This window comes from Leptonychotes weddellii, chromosome 10 (genome assembly GCF_054177405.1).
Source record: "Leptonychotes weddellii isolate Sample4059 chromosome 10, ASM5417740v2, whole genome shotgun sequence".
Lineage (NCBI taxonomy): Eukaryota > Metazoa > Chordata > Mammalia > Carnivora > Phocidae > Leptonychotes > Leptonychotes weddellii.
This window is the reverse complement of record NC_138378.1, coordinates 3,520,137-3,527,874: the sequence shown is the minus strand read 5'-3', so window position 1 is coordinate 3,527,874 and position 7,738 is coordinate 3,520,137.

The window sequence follows — 7,738 nt, the reverse complement described above, 5'->3', positions numbered from 1 at the left end:
GGGACTTCCAGACTGAGGGAGGGACAGGGGTATGAGAGCAGATGGTGGGCTGTGGACCGGGGTGTAGGCCCCCGAGGCCGGGATATGTCTGAGTGCAGGGGGGTGAACGTGTGTGCATATGCACACTTGTGCGTGCACGAGCGTGTGAGAGTGTGCGTCTGTGTGGGTGTGCAGGTTTGCTGAGTGCAGTGGGCACCTGGGCCCCGGAGAATAGCAGGGAACAGAGGGATAAGGGACTATGGTTGTGCAGGGCCATGGGAGGAGAGGTGGGGCCTCCCCAGTAGGCCCAGGGGAGCCATGACTGGGTTTGAAGCAGCAGGGAGGGACAATGAGGGTCACACTTTAGAAAGGGCACTTGGGTCCCCCACCAGGGGTACAAGGTGGGGGGGAGGGTCAGACAGGGCTGGAGACCGTGAGCACCGGAACAGGAGCCCAGCCAGACAAGAGGCACCTGAGGCTGGAGGGAGCTGCTGGCCCAGCTGGGTCATCGCTGTGCTCCCAGGACGATTCTCTCCAGAAGAGATTTAAGGCTGGTGGAGTCTCTCACCCCATCCTGTCCCTCGTCGGGGGGAGCTCAGCCGCCCCTGAGCTTGGGTCCACGTGGAATAGGATTCTGTCCCAGAAAGCTCAGGAGCCCCTGGGCTTGGCTGAGCGGCTGGGGAGCCCTGACTTCCTTTGCCAAAGAAAGCACCCCCACCCCCAGCAGCTGTGGGGACAGCAGGCTGCCATGTGACAGGCTGGCTGTGGTTTGGGGAGGTGCCTGGCGCCCTGTCGTGTGTGTCCTCTCATCTGGGCCCGGCCACGCCCCGACAGATGGATGCTCTGTGGAGAAAGGAAATGAGAACAAGGCGCTCTCGGAGGCAGCTGGCGGGGGTGGCATCCCTTGGCTCTGGCGGGGCGCGGGCTGTTTGTGACCCAGACCTTGAGGATGGAGGTCGGTGTCTACTGAGGGCCAAGGTCTCAGCTGCGCTCCCGGGGACCGTTCTTACTCCCACCTGCGGAAAGGCAGGGAAGGGGTTCAAGCGGAACTTGAACTTTGGACCTTGGAGCCCACAGTCGTAGCCTCTCCACCACTTCCAGCCCAGGGTTTCCCAACCTCAGCACCACTTACGTTTTGCACTAGATCCTTCTCCCTGGTGGGGGCTGTCCCGGGCCTTATCAGGTATTTAGCCATTCCCGGTGGTGACAACCAAAGATGTGTCCAGACCTCACCGGACGTGCAAAATTGATCCCAGGGGATCCAGCAGCTCCATTTTAGGGAGGGTGCCCACTTCCCTCCAAGCCAACCCCAGCGCCGCCTGTGTCTGTGGTCTGAGCCGCTGAAATGAGCTCAGGCCTTGTCGCTTGCTGCGTGGTGATGTGGCTCGGTCAGGCGGCAGGCCAAGATCTCCCAGAAATCAACACTTCCACACACCTTTCTGATCTGTATCTTCACTGGCGCTACCCCAAACAGAGCCCGTATTGGCCTTGGGCAGGGGGGGAGCATGTACACAAGCCTTCGGCGCCTTCAGGTGCCACTTTATCAAGCCACAGGCCACCCTCAGGTCAAACCGGCTAAGGTTGGGTCTTCGGCAAAATCCCAGGGCTCTTGAGTCCCCTGCATGGTGTGGGCAAGAGTGTGAGTGTGAGGAGGGGTTCCCAGACCCAGCCGGCAGAGGTCAGAATCACAGCCGCCTCTCTGGAGGGGCACGAGGAGCTGAGGCCAAGACATGAAGTTCATGCACTCTTGGATCCAGCAGATCATCATGGGAAGCAGGCCCCAGAGTGCAGGTGTATCTGCTGAGGGCTGTTCATCCCAGAGGTTGCGAAGACTGAAAAACCCAGAGCCACAGCAAGCTCCCCGGCAGCAGCCTGTGTAACAAAACCCCCAAGACCACCCCGCCCCTGGCCACCTTTAGAAACGACAAGTATGTGAATATCCAGGGATGTGGTTTTCTCAAAAGAACGGAGGGAGCAGACACACCACGTGAAGATGGGGGCAGAGACCAAGGGACATGGCTCTGAGCCAGGGGTCCCCAAGGGTCATCAGCAGCCCAGGGGGGCCCAGAGACCAAAGGGGAGGACCTGGACTCTGGGTGAGTGGAGGGCTGCTGGAGGGCCGAGAGCAGGGGGTTGACATCACGAGATCTGTGCTTCAGGAAGACTGTGTGGGCTGGAGGGTGGGGAACAGACTGTTGGGAGGAGGGGGCGAGGCGGTCCATTAAGGGATCAGAGCCTGCAGATCTGACGAGGAGGCAAGAGAACCAGGCCTGCAATCGGCCCGGAACCAGAGGCACACTGTAGGACAGAGAGGGTGCAGGGATGGCTCTGGGGCAGGAACAGTTGGATCAGAATCACTGCTGGAGTGAGTGAATCCAGCTGTTTCCAGGCTCTGTAGCCCTCTGCTTGAGACCCATCCACCAGGGAGGGAGGGTCTGCTTTTCGGCCAGGGGAGCTCAGGACTCTGGATTCACAGTCTGACCTGATGGTGTGTGAGGCTGGGAAACGGGGAATCTCCCCAACAGGATGATGTGAGGAGCAGCTGATGGATGCTGAACAGCCAGAATACAGAGAAGCTAAGCCAGTGGCCACTACAGTAAGCAGATGATGGACTGATTGCAAAAAGCTCTACGATTCTTAGCCCTCCCTGTGTCTGTAGGATTAGGAACATGTTTGTGGCTTGTCCCATAAAGACATTGGCTTCCCCGTCTCTTGACTCTGGGCTGGACTCTGGCTTGCTTTGCTCAACCGAATGGGCACAACCAGGGGTGTATCAGCCTGGAGGCCCAGGTCTCCAGAGGCCTCGTATGATTCTGCTCTCTCTTGGAGCCTGCCCAGCTGCCATTAGAATAAGCCTGGAGTAGCCCATGAGGGATGAGAAACCCCATGTGGGAGAGACCAGTTACCCAGCCAAGGCCATGCTAGGCCAGCTGACAGCCCACCAACCCCAAACACGTGAGAGTGCCCAGGCTGGACCAGTGGAGCTACCCACCTGACTGCCACTGCCCATGGGTTGAGTGAGTCCGCTGAGTCTAGAACACCTACTGGCTGATCCGTAGACTCGTGAACAATAATAAGCATTTATTATTTCAAGCCATTGACTTTTGGGCTTGTTCGTTATGCAGCAAAAGCTAACCGATATACAGTGGATAGACCAAGACAGAAGACTTGATCTGCCCCAAATCACGCTAGGGTGTGTGTTGGATCCAAGTGCAGACCCTGCCCCCAGCGGAACCAGTCCCCCAGTAAGACAACCAGAGTCAACATGGGGGTTTGATTCAATGACCTCAAAACCCTTTCCAGGAGAAATAGGCTTCATGTCAGGACCGTACGCAGCCTAGAAAACCTGCAGTGGCCCTCACGTCGCAGACGGAGCCACAAGAGAACACCCAGGTGGATCTGTAGCTCAGACTCCGTTTCTTAGTGCCTCATGGGGCTCCTGGCTCATGTCAGGAACATACTGGGTTGTAGTAAGGCGAGAGGAACACACGGAGACAATGATTCCAAAAGCAGCTCTCACTTACTTTGTGGGACACACGGCTGGGGGGCTCCTCGCGGTTCTGGAAAGACACGGCTTAGCGGGTCCGATACCGACACTCTTCCCCGACGCTGCTCTGCCACCAGGAACCAGGGCCCGACTTAGCCAAGGGAGGCCCGCGTTCTCTGCAGGACTTCCCCGAACATCAGCTTTCCCATCATACGTGGGCTACCAACCACACCACCCTGTGAAGAAGCCAGAGATCCATGTTGCGGCAAGATGGGAAAGCCTGCACAGAACGGTATGGTATAGCGGTCAAGACCATGAACCTGAGGTCAGGTAGGGACCTGCCCCCCAGCAGCTGCCACAGAACTTTTCCGGCCCTGTTGTCCTCCTTGTCACGGAAGGAAGACAGTAACACCGACCACAGGAACCAAAGGACAGGAGTGATGAACAGAGGCCACACTGGGCCTTTTCAACCCAAACCCTCCTCCTCCCAGCACCTAGAGAAGTGGCTGTTACATGGTAGGCTCTTGATAAATAGTGGCCGAACCCACTAGAAAAAATATAGTAGCGATTCGCTCAACACCTACTATGTGCTGGGTTCTTTGCGTAGTGATCCACCGGGGTTCTCCAGAGAAACAGAACCAATAAGCTATATGTAGATCGGTGTCCACAGCGGTGTATGTGTGGAGAGAGAGAGACAGAGACAGAGATGGAGAAAGAGATTTTTAAGGAATTGGTTCACGTGGTTGTGGGGGCTGGCAAGTCTGAAACCTGTAGGGCAGGCGGGAATCTCAGTATTTCTATTTTAGTCTTGAGGCAGAATTCCGTCTTCAGAAAACTTCAGTTTTTGTTCTTAAGGCCTTCAGCGGATGGGATGAGGCCCACCTATGTGATTGAGGGTCATCTCCTTGACATAAAGTCAACTGATTGTGTTAATCACATCTACAAAACGCCTTCACGGTAACGTCCAGTAGCATTGACCTAACGGCTGGGCGCTGAGGCCTGGCCAAGCTGACCTATAAAAAGAGGGATGCATTATCCCTCATCTTCAGAGCCTGGCCGGTAAATGTGTATCTGTGGCCTGTGCTAGGCAGAATTCTAGCGCGGCCCCCAGGACACCCCTCTCTGTTGTGGTGCCCTGTGCAGTCCCTTCCCTTCGGGTGTGTGCGGGACCTGGGGACGTAATGGGATCTCACCCCAGAATTAGGTTCCGTCACCGCACAGAGGGGTTGCAGAGGTAAGAAGGCTATCAATCAGTGGACTGGGAGTTGGTTAAAAGGGAGAGCACCTGGGGGCCCTGGAAGTCTGTGTCCAGCGGTCAGAGACAGAGATAAGGGGGATTCGAAGCCGGAGAAGGTTTGGACGCAAGAGGATCTCTGGTGCCGGCTTCGGAGGTGGAGGGGTCCGTGCGGTCACAGTGGGAGGCCTCTGGAGCTGGGAGAGGCCCTGGGCCGGGAGCCAGCAGAGAAATGGGAGCCTCGACCTTCCAAACACGAGACTGTGGAGGAGCTCAGGAGTAGATTCTTCTCCAGAGTCTCCTAAAAGTAGCACGACATGCCTGGCACCTCAGTCTCAGCCTGGCGAGAGCCCGAGCAGAAACCCGCACCTCTGACCTGCAGAACCACGGCAAGGGCCTCCGTGTCCCTCCCCGCCCCTTGCGTAACCAGCCCATGGCCCAGGGCACCTGTGGGGACAGTAACAGCCCAGGAGGCGGATGGCCTTGCCCAAGGACATTCATTCAGGCAGGGGCTGCCTCACGAGCCTGTGACCTGTGCAGGGACACGGGGCCTCACTTAGAAGGGCCCCACACTTGATTTAATCTTTACTGTCATTATCTTGAAATTCTTCACCATTTTTAAATAAGGGCCCCACATCACATTTTCATTTTGCGTCTGCCTTGCCAATTAGGTAGCCAGCCCTGCATTCAAGAGAATACGTGTACTTACCAGGATCCAGGATCCGTGCTCAACGGACAGTGAGACAGATGAGCCCCTGCCCTCAGGGGTTTCTCACATAGACAGAGACAGGCAAATTATCACAAAAAATCACCATTGTGATAAGAGCTCACTCTGGATACAAGGTCCTTTGAGGGTCTAGAAGAGAGAGAAGATGGATCTGGGATCTTCACCCTGATGGGCAAGGAGGTAACCAAACCAAGAGGGTAGGGCTCTCCAGGCAGAGGCAACAGCAAGTGCAAAGGGCCTGTGGTTGGGGTATTTGAGAAAGAAGAGTTGAGGGAGATGTAGCCAGGTAGGTCAACAAGGGCTGGGCCACACAGGCCTCAGAGGCCAAGGTGGGGGAGTTCCTGGAGAGCGCTGAGCAGCAGATAGCAAGATGTGAAGGGGTCTGTGGGAGGAGCTGGGAGGGAGGCAGGTGAGAGACCAAGGTGATCTAGGTGAGGGCTGTGGCCGTGGGATCCAGGTGTTTCCACCCCTTGGGACTGTCACTGCAAAGGTGCTTTACAAAAACAAGTCTTGTAGCCACTGATGCTCAAGGCCACCTCCCTGGACCTAAGATAATTGTGGCCTGTCTGTCTCCCCCAACCCCTGCCTCCCAGAGCCTCCCCACCCATCCCTCACCTGCTTTTCTATGTGGTGTTCCTTTGGTGGTTAAGAAAGCTGCGACTTTAAAAATTAACTTCCGGGGCGCCTGTGTGGCTCAGTCGTAAGCATCTGCCTTCCGCTCAGGTCATGATCCCGGGGTCCTGGGATCGAGCACCACGTCGGGCTCCCTGCTCAGTGGAGAGCCTGCTTCTGCCTCTCCTCCCCGCTCCTGTTTTCTCTTTATCTCTGTCACTATCTCTGTCTGTTTCTCTCTCAAATTAATAAAATCTTTAAAAAAAATTAACTTCCAAGTAAAACCCTCCTGGAGGGGAATGGCATCCCTTCCTCACACCTTCAAGACTGATGGAATCAGATGCGTGGGGTCGGGGCTAGAGGGCAACGGGTTCACATGGGGTTTTAGGGGTGAGCCGTTCCTAATGGTGCCCGAGGTCAATGGCAAAACCACAGCCCCGCAGGAAAAGGCCCCTTGCCGCCGCCACCCCCTTTAGCAAATGAAGTCCAGGGCAGTGGGACTCACGGGAAGGGCCCCATCCCCCCGCGGGCTACTCCATGGGCTTCTGGAGAGAAAGCCCGATGGGCAGATTTGGGGTGAAACTTGCCGATTTGCAGGCACTCTGGCCCCGCCCTGCTTGTCCCCTGCTTCTCTGCCCCCTCGGCCTGGCCGTCCGCGTCCTGGCCGCCCAAACCTCAGGGCTGAGGCTCCCATGCCGGGCTGGGCTCTATCGGGATTACAATCGGGGATCAGCAGTGTGCAGCCCGCAGGCCAGACCCGGCTCACCCTGTGTATTTGTAAGGCCTGTGAGCTCTAAAGGGTTGATTAACAACAACAACAACAACAACAACAAAAAATCAAAAGAATATTTCGTGACGTGGAAAGTGACATGAAATCCACGTTCCAGTGTCTGCAGATGAAGTGCTACTGGGATGTTCACTTACAGATGGCCCCCGCTGGGTTCCTGATGCAGTGACAGAGCTGAGCGGTCGCTCACAAAGGGTGGCCTTTTACAGAAAAAGGGTGCCGGTGTCTGGCTGGAATTCTGGAATCTCTCCCTGCTGGTGGTTAAATGGTCGCTGCCCTGAGCACCCCGAATGCAAAGCACCCCTCTGCGGGAGTCCAGGTGACCTCTCCCAACCTGTCAACTAAGGGCTGACAGCTGAAGCCTGGAGCCCCCTAGCCCCGGGGACAGCCTGCCCCAGTTTAAATCCCGCCCCTGGTTCTCCTGCTCCTTCCATAGGCCATGCCTCCTCTTGCCTTGGGGTCTTAGCTCACACTGTTCCCTGCGCATGGACGCTCTTCCCCACATCCCCACCATCCCGCACAAACTCAGCCAGCGCCCTCTCCTCAGATCTTGGCCAAAGAGGCAGCAGAGCCTCCTCGCCCCGATTAGGTGAGCTCCCCCACTTCACGCTGCAGGGGTCCTGTTCCGCTTCCCTTGCGGCCACGCTGTGATTCCGTAAACGTTTGTAAACCGTCGTCGTCTGCTCTGCCCACCGTCACTGTCAGGGCCGAGGGCAGGGCCACGAGGGCCCCGGGCTCCGGGCGGAGCTGCAGGACAAGGTGGTTGGCTGGATCAGTGTGTGCGGCTGCTGGAACAGAGGACCGCGACCTGGGGGGCTGGGGGGGGGGCCTAGAGCAGCAGGACTTTATTCGGTCGCAGTTCAGAGGCTGAAGTTGAACATCGGGTGGTATCAGGACGTGCTCCCTGCAGAG